We start from the raw sequence: 16,063 nt of genomic DNA, 5'->3' as shown, positions 1-16,063 counted from the left end.
ATGTAGAATGTACTCTGCTTGGTGCTTTTGTCATCCAGTTCTTTCAACCCTCAACTGCCCTCAAAAGTAGAAATTATACCCATTTTACAGAAGAGGAAACTGAGGTCAAAAGAAATTAAGAATTTACCCAAAGTGAGATGGCCAGTCTGTGACACCATATTCTTTCTACTTTATATAAAATAATTTTTTAAAAGCCAGAGGAACAACTATGAAATGTTAATAGGAGTGATGGAATTATAGAACTTTATTTATTGCTTTCTGCACCTGCAAATGTCCTACGATGGCCATATTACTTTTTAGGATCAAACCAATTTTTTTAAAGTATCAACAACTTTGGCCACACACATACACACACAAGACCCTGCTTTCCTTTGCATTCTCTCATTGATTTAGCTGCAAATCAGTCCACAGCACTGTGGCTCTGAGGCAAAGTAATGCTACCACCCTACCAGAGAGGCATTTTCATACAAAAGAGTTTTATGTGTTCAAGAGTGTTTCTATTCTCAGAGGATTTAGAAAAGCTTTAGGACAAGATTTGAGCTGGCATAAGAACCTAAGTGAAAATCATCCTGGCCTAATTGTGGGGCTTTGGGTGGACAGATCTCACTACAGCTTTGTCATGGAAAGAAGGCCCCGGGTGTGGTTTTTAAACCAGTACTCAGAGTGAGTGACTGTCAACTTGCCAACATGTGGGGGAGAACCCATTTCATCCCTCCAATGCCCAGTAAAATACCTAACAGCTTGGCCCAAATCTGAGCTTGACAGTTCACTGTTCTCCCAGTGTCTATCTTGACTGTTATCCTGAGTGAAGACGACCTGTCAGACCTCTCCCATCGGCTCACACTCTGTGCTCCACTCAGTCTCCTGTGTGCTCAGTGACTTTGAGACAGTCACCTCCCCTTCTCCAGACTCTACTACTCAGACAGTTAAAGGGTTTTCCAGCCTTTCATAAGCAGAACCCTTTTCCAAATGTGATTGTATGTTGCCCATCAATACGTAAAACACAGAAATGTGGGGTTCTCTTTTTGATACAGAGGTGGCCTCTGTTCCTACTTTCTGAGAGGCCTAGGAAGCTCTTTTGCAGAACAGAAGAGTTCTGAGGAGCATGGATTGGAAACCAGTGAAACCAAGTGACTTCAAGTCCTATTTTCTAAGCTGCCTCACTTTCGGCCCCTTTCCAGGCAGCATGGCCTGAAACTCCACACCCCACCAACTGACATGGTGAGCATGACCTGTAACTAGAGCACGACCTTCAAAGACTTATAGGACAGCTCACCACCCAGGCACTGTCAGGAAGCCTTCCCACAGACCAGAGAAGGTCGATTCCTACATATAAACGCATCAAAGAATTGTTCTATTTTACTAGAAATGTTGCTTTTAATACAAATTAAAGACAACAGAATATTATTTTTTGCGTATCAAAGTAGTAAAAATAACTTAATTTCAATATTCAGTGCTGGCAACAGTATACTGAGACTTCATACTGCTGGGAAGGATAAAACTTTTCCAGAAAACAGTTGGGTAATATGTATCAAGAGGTTTAAAAATGTTTACTTGCTTTGACCCAATAATTAAGAATCTAGCTAAGGAGATTATAGAAAAACTTCAATATAAAAATGTTTGGTATAGCACTATTTTAATTAGGTAAAAGAGAAGCATAAAGAAAATGCAACAGAAATGGGCCAAAGTGTTAACAATGGCTGCCTTTGGCCAGCGAAACTGTAGAAGACCTCGTCTGACCTACTTATACATCTGAACTTTTCACATTTTCTAAAGTGAGAAAGTATAACTTCTGTTATCAGAAACAAATCTCTTTAAAATGCCCAATGCTTCTAAAAGATTATAAATATAAGCCACACCACCACACTACCACACCACCCCATTACCTACCATCATTACTTTAAATGACTGCTACTATCCCAGTGGGATTTCAATAATAACAGGCTTGGTCAAAGTGCCATAGAATCTCCTTGCCAAGAGACATCTCCCCATCCCTGAGTTCCAAGAAAATGCTTAAATCAGATCATTTAGGTGCATAAACTATTAATAATAAGCGAGCACTTCAAGATGGACCTTTTGTTTTGAATACAGGTGGCTCGATCCAGTGCCACCCAGAACTTACTAGGTTTCTGAGACACAAGAAAACTAACACATGATTTGTTCCTTGCACAATGGGCTGCTGGAAGGGAAGTGACAGCTCCGCTTCCGGTTGATGCCTGCCTTGAGCTCTCCAGGGACAGGTCAGAGTAGAACCTTCCGAACAGGGTTCAGAAAGCCACAAGGTGGCCAGGGGGCAAGCCCCAGCAACCTATGATTTCCTTCTGGGCAACCTCCTCTACTAGCACCAAGAACCTGCTGCTCCTCTGCCAAGAGCAGCTTGATCATCTGCAGTAATAACAGCAATGGCTGCCAACCAAGAACTTACTACGCACCAGGCACTGTGCTTATTACCTTATGAGCATTCGCTTTAATCTTCACAATCCTGGGGGGCAGGTATTATCTGTTTTATAAATGGGAAAAGTGAGGCAAAAGAAGATAAGCTACTTGTCCAAGAATACGCAGGTATAAGTAAACCCAGATCTGTTTCCTAAGTCCACCAAAGACAGAGAGATAAACTGATGCTAGACAAATAGGCCAGATGTGTTTTTCTTGGCCTACACAGTTCTCCATTTTTTTTTTAAATTGAGCTGAAGTTTAAAAGTTGGAATATTCACCATTTTTTAAAAATCCAGATTTACAGCTTCTTGAAAATTAGAAAAGCTGGAAATCTTTGCAGGCCGGATCTATATTCATTATTTATCCAGAAACAATCAGTGGAGTGGGTACACACTCTCCAAGTTACCAGTTACCGTGACTCCCCACAGCAGGAGTCGGCAAACTTTTCCTGTAAAGGGCCAGAAACTTATTTTAGGCTTTGCAGAACACAGGGTGTCTGTTGCAAACTAAACAACTCTGGCACTGTAACGCAAAAACAGCCACAGACAATGTGTAAACTGGAGTGGTTGTGTTCCAATAAAACTTTATTAACAAAAACAGGAAGTAGGCTGGATTTTGCCCATGCGCCATGGCACATCAAGCCATGCCCTATTGCCTACCCAATATCTACTAGTGTGTTGCCACTGTCCTGTAGCTGAGAAATACTTTTCTATCAAAAAGTAGGAGAGCGCCTATGTCTCCGGCTAGCCTCCTCAAGGACATTTCCCAGCCCTCTACCCACATGTCAGTCTTTGCCCAACACCTGATGATGAAATATAGCAACCAACAGCACAGCAGGTAGCATGTTGTCAAGGCCATCCCAGAAACCTTGACTACTTTCCAGAACCACACCAGGTGTTAACACCTTTCCCTGCATCAGGAAATCAGGTCCTGGCCTCCCTCTCTATACTTCCCCTGGACCCTCTTATCTGTTCCCACGGCTTCAATAATCCCATGCATGCAGATCATTCAAATGTGTTTTCAGATGCTCTGCCTGAGCCCCTCAAGCGCTCTGCTCTAGCCATCAGGAACTCAGGAGAGGACCCAGAATAAGCCAGGCTGTTTCTTACCCTTCGGTTCCCATTGAGAGTGACCACCCTACCTGTCCACTTAATTTCCAGCCTGAGGCTCCCTACATTGTGAAATCATTCCTATATCTGCTTCTGCCCCACAGGGAGAAGTGGCCATGTAATCAATGTCCACGTAACATCTCAGTGCAATTATCTACCTGTCCCCTACACTACAACATAGGCTCCTTCGAGCCAAAGATACGGTCAGGATTTTTTAAAATAAGCCAAAGAATACTTACTATAAATGAAAAAAGACATTTCACTGTATTAAAATTAAGAATGGCCATTCAATAAAAGATGCCTTAAAGAAAAGTAGGTTACAAGCTAAAAGGAAATATCTGCAACATGCATAAAGGATTAAAATCAAAAAAATATAAAAACTCCTACAAATCAATAATAACAATGACAATGCACCAAAAACCCCACAGAAAAATTAGCAAAAGATATGAACAAGTATTTAACAGGAAACACATATGCCAATAAACTTACGAAGAGATGTTCAACATCAGGGCTCAGGGACATAGAAATCAAGATCCCAAAGATCCCATTTTATACCCATTCAATTGGCAAAATAAAAAGTGTCTGCCTACACCAAGTGTTGGCAAGAATGTGGAGCAACTGGAAACCCCGTGCACTGCTGCTGATGGTACAAATACTACAGGAAACAGTCTGGCAACATCTACAAAAATTGAACACATATTGACCCGGTGACCCAGCAAAATTCACCCTTAAATTGACACCCAAGAAAATCTCTTGCATATGTATGTACAACAGGAGATGTGTATGCAAATGCTCAGAGAAGCACATTTGCAACAGCTAAAACCTAGAAAGAACTAAGTGCCCATCAATGGAAGAACAGATACATAAACTGTGTTGTGTTCAAACCATGGAATTAGTAAAAACAAATGAACCAGATGACATGCAATAATATGAATAAATCTCAGCAAAATATTTTTTACTTTCTGTAGAAATACACAAATAAAACAAAACTATATAAAAATGAAAGCGAGAGGATAATGGTTATCTCAGTATGGAAACATGAAGAAAGAGCATGATTAGATGTATACGTTTGTTTCAAGCTCCAAGCTTTTGTTTTGGGTGGCTGGAATATAGAAGGTCACTACGTTCTTTAAAAATAACAGTACATACACCATGATCAAGTGGGATTTATTCCTGGAATGCAAGGCTGGTTCAATATCTGCAAATCAATGGACATAATATACCACATTAAAAAAATGAATAATAAAAATCATATCATGTCAATAGATGTAGAAAAATTATTTGACAAAATCTAGCATCCATTTATGATAAAAAAAAATAACTTAGTAAAGAAATGTAAGCAAATCATGCATGAACAGTGATGAATGTATATTAATATCTAGTTCTCCGCTTACCTGAGGTAAAAACTAATAAAAACACACAAGGGACTGTTTATCTTTGTATCTGAATTACAAAGTACAAGCCCTGGCACACGTTTCTATAAGCATGTGTGGAATGAATGAGACTTTTCTCACTAGCCCATGGCCTCCTTCTTGGCACCTTAGCTACCTTCAACATGTCTGAAACCCAACTCACCTTCCTTCCTTTCTCTTTTTCCTCCTGGATTCCCTGGCTCCACTCTGCCCCAGGCAGTTAGGATAAAAACCTGGAGTCTTGCACCTCCTCAAACTCATCCCTAACTGTCCCACAGCTGCCATGGCTTGTTCTCTCCTCCCTCCTCAGCCTCCACTGCCGGAAACTGGTTAGGACTGTTATGCCTCTCAGCTTGATAAGTATTCTCTCCCAACTAGCTTCCCCAACTCTTGTCTCTTCTAGTTCACCTCAGAGACAAGTGCACAACTGAGCTTTCTGAAGTATACCTCTGATTCTGTCTCTTCCACACCTTCCCTGGATTTCTGAAATAAAGTTCAAGTTTTTGTGTTGACACTGAAAGCTCATCACAGTCTGGTTCCTCCCTATCAACAGTATTTGCAGTTCACTTCCCTTCCATATTCTCCTTCATCTACACCTCCCCCTCCTTAACCCCTCCCAAAGTGTTTAAATGATGATCTGCTACCTCCATATACATCCAGTTTCTCCACCTCAGCTCTACACAGAATCTCATTCACTTGGCCACCTATTCTCACCTGACCCTATTTTCAAGGCCCCATTTAAACAGCACCTCCATGGTGTCTTGATGTGCCCAACTGAAAAAAAAAAACACCCTTTTATCAACTTCCACAGCTTTCTGTGCTTTACAGTTAATTCTCTATGTCCATCAACAAGAGTATGAGCAAGCAGAGGGCAAAATCTCATGTCTACCACCTCTCTACCAGAAACTGGCATGGTGTAAGAAAAGTCACAAAGAGAATAATCTAATCTAATCCACTGCACTTTCCAGCCAGTGTGCTCATTTAAAATGCCCCTCATGGAATTTTACTAAAATTCTTTTGCTCCCCAGAGCCTTGGAATGGCCCACAAAACTCTCCACACTCAGCTTTCTGCCCACCTTTCTAGCGTCCTCTACCCCACACCCATCCCTTGTTGCTCCAGCCATACTGAGATACTTAACAGTGGCCCAGACATACCGGGTAGCTTTAAACTTTGCATATGCCAACTCCTCTGCCAGGTTACTGCACCTACTTCTAAGCCCTACTCCTTCACAACTCACCTTGGATATCACCTTCCAACCTCCCCTCCTACCTCTTCTTGGATGAGCGGTGGCTCTGCCCTGTGACTTCCCCTCCTTAACACGTTTCACACCGACAACACCTTATGTCTACAGTTTGTCTGTCTTTTCCACCAAAAAACACAAGTCCCAGAAGACAGAACTCTTATTGTTCCTCACTGTTAAGCAACGGAGGCACCCAGTAAAGATTCATGTCATAAAAGAAATAAAAATTTCCGATGCAAATACAGAAATCGCGATTTGTGTCCTTCAACTCATAAAACATTTCTTAGAGCACAAACCCTCTAAGACTGGTTAAACAGGAGAAGCCACTGGCATGAAGCCACTTGAATTTGAGAGTTGGCAATCAACAATCTACTCCTAGGGCTCACTCTCATCCTGCAGACCTCAAATTCTACCTTTCTCAGTCCCCACCTTCTCTCCTGAAAAGCATATTGAGAAGACAGCAATGTAAAGTCCTCATGGCTCTCACCTTTTCTCTCTGGAGAGCTGGCACAAACTGTCTTTTCTTGATGGAGATACCAGATCCTTAAGAGGAATGACTTGGTTGAGTTCCCATCTTGATAAAAAATGCAAACAACAAAAACCAGGCAAATCTGAAAGTCTTGCTGACTCAGCAACACAAATTCCAAGGCACCTTTGCCAACAAGGAAAGAAATGATCAGGTTTTACATTGAGAAACAGCAGTTAGTGAAAACCAATGCACAGATGTCAGGTCCGTGTGCTGTGGCTGGAAGCTGGAAACCACCAGATTTATTTTTCAACAGCCTGGGAAGAGCATAAGGTACAGGAGTCTTCTTTTGCCCACTCAATAATCAAGGAGATAGTAAAAAAAAAACCCTGAGCCCTTTCAAACTAAAGCCCAAAAGGACTTTATAAGCCAGTCTGCACCACAGGCATCCAGGAACTCAACACACAAGAGAGTAAAAGTTTGGCTAAGGTCACACAGAAATGTTGAACAAGAGGCCGAGTTATAATTACCCTGGTGGTTTAAATAGATTCTAATTTTAGCTATCAGAAAGTCCACCTTCTGGAACTATAGAGGGGCTGGGATGGCATGCAGAAATATTTTGCGTTTCTTAGGGTCTAAGCGTCTGTGAACAAGCACACTAGCTCCACTGCTACTGGCACTAAGGGAAGTGGAACCAGTGCGGAAGATCTAGCTGGCTGAGAAAAGCGAGATGAAAGGGCAACTCCAAAAAAAGTCTCCTAAGCCCTCTTCAGCATACATTATACACCCCGCAAAAGTAACCCAGGGTCTCTGGAAACAGAAGTTTCCTGGAAGGCAGACCCGACTTGAGACAGGGAAGTAGAATCAGGAGCTGTCCTCTAAAGTACAGCTCCTGCTCCAGTGAATCGTTCCCTGGGAGGCAGACCCCAACAGAACCCACACATTAACCAGGCAGCCCAGTGGCAATATCACCATGGCTTCCTCCAGGTCTTGTGGGAAGGGGTCCACTCCTCTTGACCGACCTAAACTCCTAGGGTCTGTGCCCCTCCCCCCTGCTAGCCCTTCGGCTTCCACCCTGGCTTTTACCCTCTCACCCAGCACTCAGTTCTGTCCTAAGCTCCCAGCACCTCCCAATTCCCTCAACTCTCACCTCCAGGACCTCCAGTCTGGAGACTAGTCTTCTCAATCCCTCCCGGACCTCACCCTGGGACTCTTCTCCGGCCGGGCCCAGCCCTCCCTCACTCCCACGCCCGCCCCCTTCCGGTCCCAGCTCAGCTTGGTTTACCCCGCGCCCTGGGGACCCTATCCCTGGCGACCGGCAGATAGCCTGCCCGTCCCCTCTCACCGAGGCAGAGGAAGGCGAGGGGGCAGGCTGAGGGCACCGCCGTGCTCCGGCTGCAGCTCCAGCTCGGCCTGGGTACGACTCCGGCTGCGGTTCTGACTCTGAGGAGGAGACAGCCGGAGTGAAACTCCGCGTCGCAGCTTCCTTGCTCTCCAGTGCGCATGCCCAGGGCGCGGGGCCTTCTGGGAAATGTAGTTCGGGCGGGGGCGGGGCCGAACGCGATGCGCACCTGTTCAGGTGCATCTAGTCTTCCTCCTTAATCTGTTCACTCACTGACTTACTCCTTCATTAACTTACTGATTGGCTTTACATGGTTTTTACCGGTACATATATGGTTCCACGCCTTGTCCTGGGTACTGGGAATTAATAGGTCAATCGGAAACTTGGTTTCTCTCTTGGAAGAACTACGTATCTAGCTGGGGATACGGACACTTAAACACACAATTGCAATATAGTGGAGTAAATGTTGTGCTAAAGGAATGGGAGCATAGAAGGGTGCACCTAATTTAGGGGCTGGATCAGGAAGACATCACAGAGGGCGACGCCTGAGTTGGATTTTCAACCTCTCATAGGGATTTGCCAGATGGAATACTGGGAAGCTCATGCAGAGAAAGAGAGATGTGAAAGTGCCTGACGCATTCAGGAAGCAGTAAAATGTTCCTTGTGGTCAGGGCAGAGGGTACATGGATGGGGTGAGGACAGAGAAATGGGTTAGGGTGTGGCAGGATATGAGTATGGGGAGAAGGATGGGTAAGATTATTATGGACTTTAAATGCTGTGCAAGGAATTTAGGCAACTGGAACCAATGGAAGGATTTAAGGAGGGGAATGACAGAGGCAGCATTGAACTTGAGAAGGATACCCTGTGTGGTGGGTGGAGGATAGATTGAACGGAAAGAGAAAAGAGTGGGGAGACCACTTTGGAGGCTGTTGCTGTAGTCCAGCTCAAAGGTGATGAGGCCTAACCAGGCTGGTGACTAACCTTTTGAGATCACGGACCTCCTTTACAAATCTAAAGAAAACTATTCCCAGAAAAATGCTCAAATGTCAATGTTCACATATGTGTACATACATTTTGCATAGTTTCAGGGATACAGAATCCTTTGAATCTTGGTTAAGTATTTCTACATAATCTAATGTCACTCATACTTTATCAAGGATTTGAGGAAGATTCAGACTGCTGGGGATGGAAGAAGAGACTTCCCCCATCATTCAGTTCAAAATTTTCATTTTATAGAAAACCGAGGCCCGGAGAGGGGGAGTAACCTACTCAAAGTTAGTAGTGAAGGAGAAGGAACACCTGTAGCAAGCCAAACCTCTGGTATCCCAGTCCAGGACTCCACCACCTGGGAGCTTAGAGGACACAGGCCTTGAGCCTATGGAAGCACCAAAGTCAAGTTCTCCCAATTATTCCCAGAGCCAGATCTCCATCAGGAAATGAAGGGTAGCATTTTACCTGTGATTTATGCTAGTTGGCTGCAGTGGCTACAGCTGAGAATGAGAACAATTCCCTTCCCCTGTTTTCTCAGCCATAACCATCTACAATATTTCTTAAGCACTTAGTATGTGCCAAGCATTTGACATACATCACTTCACTGAATTCCCTCAATGAGATGGATATTATTGTTATCCCCATTTTAAAGATCAGGACATTGGGGGCACTGAGTTTAAACAATGTATTTAAGGTCACACATTGGCAACTGGCAGAGCTCATCTATAAATTGAGGTAGTGTCTAACTCCAGATTTTAGCACCCCCATATGACTGGCCTCACTGGGGGAGGGGTGCAGGTAACATGGTCTTGATATAGGACAGGACAAATTTCCCCTAGTGGGGGCGGGGGGATGGGTCGGGGAGAGACCAAGCCCTGTATCAAGAAAAGAGTGTTCTTTGGCGGAGAGCATGGAAAGAATTCAACAGACATGTCAAAGTTAGAGTCAAAAGTAAAGTTTATTAGAAAAGGGGTAACACTCCACAGATATGGTCTCTTTCAGAGGAAGAGAGAGGGATGGGTGAGACAGTGAGAGACAGATTAAAAGCACTGAGAGGGACCCTGAGTATTTGAGGAATTCAGTTTATGTATCATTCTTTAGTTCCTGTGAGTTATGGTTTAAAATACTTTGTTAACTCATTTCCTTTAATATGGACATACAGTGAGAAAGGGGAAGAATATGTAGAATGAAAGAACTGCTGGCAGTTCCCAGCCTTTGATCCATAGGTTCTCCATGGTTTTAACCATAGAGAATGACTCCTGGTTCCTGTTTCCCCTTCACAAGTGTGGGAAATGGGTCGTTAGCAATCTCAGCAGAAATCTTTCTTTATTCTGAAGGTGTCCTCCTGGCCTGGCTGCAGGGCCGATCAGCATGTTGCAGTCTCCGAATGTGGCTTGATTAACATTTTTAATTCTCTCGACTCCTTGCATTAGTCTGAAGCATTAGAAAAGTCATTCAACATTCAAAAGATATTTTCTTAAGTGCTTCTGATGCAGGACAGGGCAAATTTCCCCAAGTGGGGGTGGGGGGGTGGGGGCTGGGAGACAAAGCCCTGCACTGAGAGAAAAGAGGGTCCTTTGGCAGAGAATGTAGGAAGAATTCAACACACACACCAGAGTTAGAGTCAAAAGGAAAGTTTATTAGAAAAGGGGCAGCACTCCACAGATTATGGTCTCCTCTCAGGCAGAGAGCGAGAGAGCCTAAGAGAGATGAGGATACTGAGAGACGGAGTAAAGAATACTGAGAGAAAGTCACTGAGAGGGACATTTTCGGTAATTCAGTTTATATATCATTCTTTAGTTCCTCTGAGTTACAGTTTAAAGATTTTGTTTACCCATCTCCTTTGATATGGGCATACACTGAGGAAAGGAAAGGGAAAGATTATGTAGTGTGAAAAGGTAAGGATATGTAGAGTGAAAGGCCTGCTGGCAGTTCCCAGCCTTTATTCCATAGGTTCCCCGTGGCTTTAGCCATAGGAAATGAATGATTTTGTGTAGGGCAGCCACTTAAAGACTGTTTTTCCTGTTTCCCCTTCATAGGTGCGGGAAGTAAATTGTACATAATCCCAGCAGAAATCTTCCTTTGTTCTGCAGGTGTCTTTGTGGCCTGGCTGTAGTCTCTAAATGTAGCTTGATTTAACATTTTAATTCTTTCCTCCTCCCCACATTACTCCTTCCTCCTCAGTAAAACACAGGATAGTTATTGTCCAAAAACCCCACTGCACACACACCTAGAGACTCCAACAGATAGAATGGTGGGAGAATGGTCTGGAAAGTTTCTGGAATTAGAGCTGTGGAGAGGGGAAGACCTCTAATCCCAGAGAGCTGGAGAAGCTGGGGAGCTCTGGGGGAGGCTTGCTAGGACTGCCAAGGTTGAAACTAATGTGGGATCCAGGGGGGAGGCCAGGGTAGAAAAGTTCCACGGAGGCAGGAAGGACACAGCCTGGAAGACCGGGTGCATGGGAGTACTCTGTGAGGTAGAGAACACTAGAAAAGGGGAGCAATCAACAAGTTGAGTGTGAGTAGGGGGAAAGGGAAGAACAGCCAGATGTGAGGCCCTGGAGAGATCTGGCCTAGAGATAGGGATTTTGGAATTGCCTGCAATGACACTGAGATCACCTGGAAAGCCCACCAAAGATGAAAAAAGGTGAGTCCAGGGCTACAGAACACTGGCCTTTGAAGAACAAGTGTCTGTGGAAAGCTGGATTAGGGGACACTGGGTGAGCATGATGACAGAGAACCAAGGGAAGTGTCCTGTGAAGGTGGAGCTCAGTGGTGACAGATACTCCTGAAAGGCCCCATAGGCTGGTTCCCTGGGAGAGCAGCCTACCTCAGAACTCAGGACTCCTGCCTTCCAGTTCTGGGCTCTTATCTTTCGATCTGCCAACTGACTTCAAGAAATTTCCCAAAATTCTGACCTTGCTACAGGGAAGCCATTGGTGACCACAGAGTGGTTTCCATTGAGAGGTAGGAGCGGGAGCAAATGTGTCTGTGGTCATCACAAAGGTCAGGAGTATGGACAGCTCTTCTAAGAACAATCTTTGTGTTCCACACACTGGGGGACAGGGGTGGAGTGGGCAGCAGAGGATAAATCCACTCGTGTGGAATGATGCCGCTTACATAAGATCACCCATGGCTATGTGAGCCTAAAAGAACACAAGCCAACACAGTAACATCCAAGAGGTGGGTTAGCAGGTGATTTTCCCTTTCTTTGTTCTTGGATCATTTGAGTGTGTCCCAATGAATAGTTTCCACTTTCATAACCTGAAAAAAAAAAAGCTATATTTGGGGAAAATAAGAGTTCTGGTCATGAAAAGCAGAAAAATAGGGCAGCAGCAAAAGGGAGAATGGATGACATAGACTTCTGGTTTTTAGGCAAGGGTGAGTGAGTGTGCTGTGTCCTGAGGCTGCAGCAGGATGTCCCTCAGGAAACTGGAAATGAGGAAAACAGGATTGGCCAGCTGCAAACTGAACTTTAGACCAATATACATAGCAAAGGATTAGAAACAACTGCACAGCAGAAGCGGGCTGGTTAAATAACCCCAGAATGCTAGGTAGAAAGACTAAGGAAGACTCACAGATCTACTAAGTAAAAAATGTAAGAGTCTTTCAGAGCAGAGGGCAGAATAGAATGTGCATCTGTTTGTCTGTGGGAGTGTGTATGTTTTTGTTTTATTTTGTTCTGTTTTTTTAATGCACGCACAGCCTTATGGGCATAAAAGTTTCCGGGAGGAAGCCTAAAATGCTTCAAGAAGATAGGGGATGAGCTGAGGATTTTTACTTACTCATGCTATTTTTTTATATTAGAAAAATGTGAGAATGCATGTACAAGTTAGCGTGCGAGCACACACACACACACAGTAGGATGGGTTAGGTTTGCTCTGCACAGAGGCATGAAGCCTAAGGGGAATTGGGAGCTGAAACCTTCCTGGCAGGGGCTCTTTGTCCTAAACTGTCTGCCCAGAGGGGCAGTCTTTTTTTTTTTTTTTTTAAGTCTCAAAGGCTGGAGCTTGTGCTGCCCTGGGGCCTCCCCAAACAACTGAAAATGAATGACATGGCCCAATAAGGAATGTGGCTGTTGGCCATGGAATGGGGAGTGGTGGTGGCCATAGAAACTCAGATTTTAAAAAAGTCCTTAAACTTCACTTCAGGTGTCGGGGTTTAGTGCTTTCGAAGGCTTCAACCCTGGAACCAGGGTCACGCTGGTACAAGAATGGATCAATGTAAACCTGGGAAAAGGTCCGACACTGGGCCCCAGCGCTGAGGGGCCAGAGCACTTTGATGCTTTGCTTGGAAAGGCAGAATTTTGTTGCTTGGTGCCTCAGCTAATTGGCCTCTCTTGGACACTCTGGAGGGATTGTCTGATTAGAAGCCACAGCTGCTTTGCTCATTATTTCTATTTAACAGCACCTGGCATCGCTGGGCGATGGTGCCCACTTAAGACCCAGGTGTGACCTACACAGCCAACAAAACTGCAATGGCTTTGCAGCCTTGAGAAGTGAAGCAGTAAGCATCTTCTTACGTAAGTCCTGGCCCGTGGAACATGTTTTGAACTGACTCGTCCTTGCTAGTTCCCCTGCTGCAAATCTGAAATAACTGATGTAACCTCAGTGAATTCATCTGAGTTTGTTTTAACACGAAACAATCACACTTGACCTGTAACCCCCAGATACTGTTCTAGTTGTAATACTCTGACACCCTAGTTTGGGATCTAGAGTTTCTCAAGAGAAAGGATCAGTTGTAGTGTGTGGACAAGCCAGGTTTCTTAGCCTAAAGGCTGAGGTCGTCGACAGCCATACCACCCTGAACAAGCCCGATCCCGGCTGATCTTGGAAGCTAAGCACGGTCGGGCCTGGTTAGTACTCGGTTGGGAGACCACCTAGGAAGATCAGGTGCTGTAGGTGTTAAAAAAAACAAGGGATTGTAAGCTGACAAGGTTCTCGCAATCTGTAAGGTCAACCAAAGTTTGCCTCCCCTAAAAAAAAAAAAAAAAAAAGGCTGAGGGCAAGAAGCCTTTCAGGAGACAGTTATTTTTCTGGTGGTATTCAACCTCCCCGTGAAAACTTCCATTAGCCCTTAGGAGCTGCTTAGAATCCATTGTTAAAAATACCTGATAAATCTAACACCTGTCAGGAAAAATTGTGAGAGACTTTGAAATGGGCAAAAAGATTACTGGTGTTCTTCAGCACCCATTCAGATTATCTGATTCCATAAGAGTCTGCCTTTACTCGCTTTGGAAAACCGATAGTAATGCAAATGGTTGCAAATGACTTGTCCTTAGAAATGCAATCAATTTTTGCCCTGTGGAAGAAGCCATTTGTGCATCTATCAGCAAATTTCCTAATTACCTTTATATAAATCTGTTCTTTGCATTATTCTTTGAACCAGTGTTTTAGATCTTAGTTTCCCTCAATGAATGAGTTAAAACTAGATCTTCGACACATTTTTGTTCTGTATTTGTATAATCATGACTATACTTTTTCCTCCATTGTCCTTTAACATACTTCATCTCTTTTTCCCCTGGCTACCAGAAAGCATCACAAACGCAAAGTTTTAACCCCACAGAGTGTTGATCCACTGGGAGCTTCACAGGTTATAACAGGTAGCTAGCTGCCTCAAACACCAGGGAAAGAAAGTGGCTATAAACAACAGAAATCAAAGCAATTCTCAGCCCTCTGCCGTGACCCTAACTACTCAAGTTCAACGCTGAGGTTGGAAGGCAGGGCCCTCTGACATTATGCTAGAGGCTATTTCTTGGGCCTTCCCTGGATCCAGCTTCATACTGAGCTGAGGCCCATCTGGAACTGGCTAGGAATGATTTTCAGGGTCACTTCCTAATCACACTTCCTCCCCACACCAGACACAACCACTACCTCTTTCTGAGGACAGAAGTTGAATGAGAGATGAGTTCTCACGGGGTTGCAATACCCGAGATCATTAGGGGAAATATGATCCCCAGGGTATGCTAGGAGTAGCCTTTTGCTCAAAGAACAGCTTGAACCGAACACATGTTAGACGCCAAGTATCACAATCCTCACTGCTAACCCCGAAGTTGAGAACTTCATCTGAAACAGGATGCTGCTAAGTAGGAGGAAATAGGCTCAATCAGGAGTAGAACTGGGTGGTTGTGAGACAGGCCACAACCAAAGAGTCCTGCTGTATGAACTAGGATCCTACCACGTGTTCTATTCACCCAACCTCTAGACATTCCCACTATTCCCATTCTACAGATGAAGTGACTTACCAAGCCAACAGTGGCAGAGAGCCAGGATGGATTTCTATCAATCTTCAGTTGATGTTCCTGAAAGGGATAATCCATCCATGGCACTCAGCCCTTTAGTGGCTCCTTTCCACCTTATCAGCCTATAAGGCCTCCCTCTCTACTCCATCCTTACTGGACATCTAGGTACTTCACTCATCCAGGGCACAGGTTCTCCCCATTCTCTTCTCCTGCCCCATCTGATATGAGAAACGTAAAGAAATCTAAGATGGCTACCCTGTGCCGGAGGAATTTTTCCAAACTCCTCTCCCTGGAACCCTACCTTTCCCGCACGCGAAACAAAAGACCTCCAAGTATGTGGAAGTAATCAATGTATAAATCTACCTGCCTGCCTTTGTTAGGGGCTCAGACTTTGGCGAGTGAGTCCTCTGAGCCCACTGGCGTAAATAAACCTCCTTTGATTCTTAGTTCACTGAGTGCCGCTTGGTTCTTCCAGGTACACGGGCCAAAATCCGCAATACATCCACCATCCTCATTTTGCCCAGCTAGGACCTGCTAGTATCACTGACTCTAGGAAGCTTGCTCTCCCTATTCTTAGTCTTTTAATCCCTTAAGCAGCACACCACAATGTGCCTGGGGGGCATGATTTTCTTGATGCAAATCCCATGACCCAGGGCACTTCGATACACCTGAATCTCCTGGAGATGTTAAGATGCAGATTCTTAGGTCTGAGGTGATGCCAGTGGAGTTCATAGACCACACTTGTAATGTAGGGAAGAGGCATGAGAACTAAGTGTTAAATCAAGCTACATAAGAGACTACAATGTGCTGATCAACCCTACTGGCCA

At 44.4% G+C, this 16,063-nt stretch overlaps 1 protein-coding gene and 1 pseudogene across 11 annotated transcripts in view; one reads left to right on the top strand and one right to left on the bottom strand.

Annotated features, from left to right (window-relative positions):
• Positions 1 to 8,151, bottom strand: part of DTX2 (deltex E3 ubiquitin ligase 2) — a 36,246-nt gene extending 28,095 nt beyond the window's left edge. For 5 of the 11 annotated variants that reach the window (XM_015594685.2, XM_015594686.2, XM_025051524.1 and 2 more), the window contains exons 1-2: positions 8,010 to 8,151; positions 6,686 to 6,850 (exon numbers count right to left, since the gene is read on the bottom strand). The gene's annotated coding sequence lies outside the window, so the exon portion shown is untranslated. Of the gene's footprint in view, positions 1 to 6,685; positions 6,851 to 7,814; positions 7,901 to 8,009 lie in introns of those variants that run through there. The other 6 variants (XM_025051526.1, XM_015594687.2, XM_015594683.2 and 3 more) reach the window with 5 other exon arrangements.
• A 5,629-nt stretch (positions 8,152 to 13,780) lies between these two features.
• Positions 13,781 to 13,899, top strand: LOC112485331 (annotated as a pseudogene).
• Positions 13,900 to 16,063: the final 2,164 nt, after the last annotated feature.

Source organism: Pteropus alecto, unplaced genomic scaffold (assembly GCF_000325575.1).
Source record: "Pteropus alecto unplaced genomic scaffold, ASM32557v1 scaffold68, whole genome shotgun sequence".
Classification (NCBI taxonomy): domain Eukaryota; kingdom Metazoa; phylum Chordata; class Mammalia; order Chiroptera; family Pteropodidae; genus Pteropus; species Pteropus alecto.
The sequence above is the reverse complement of the archived record's forward strand: the minus strand, read 5'-3'. Positions and strand labels throughout refer to the sequence as shown.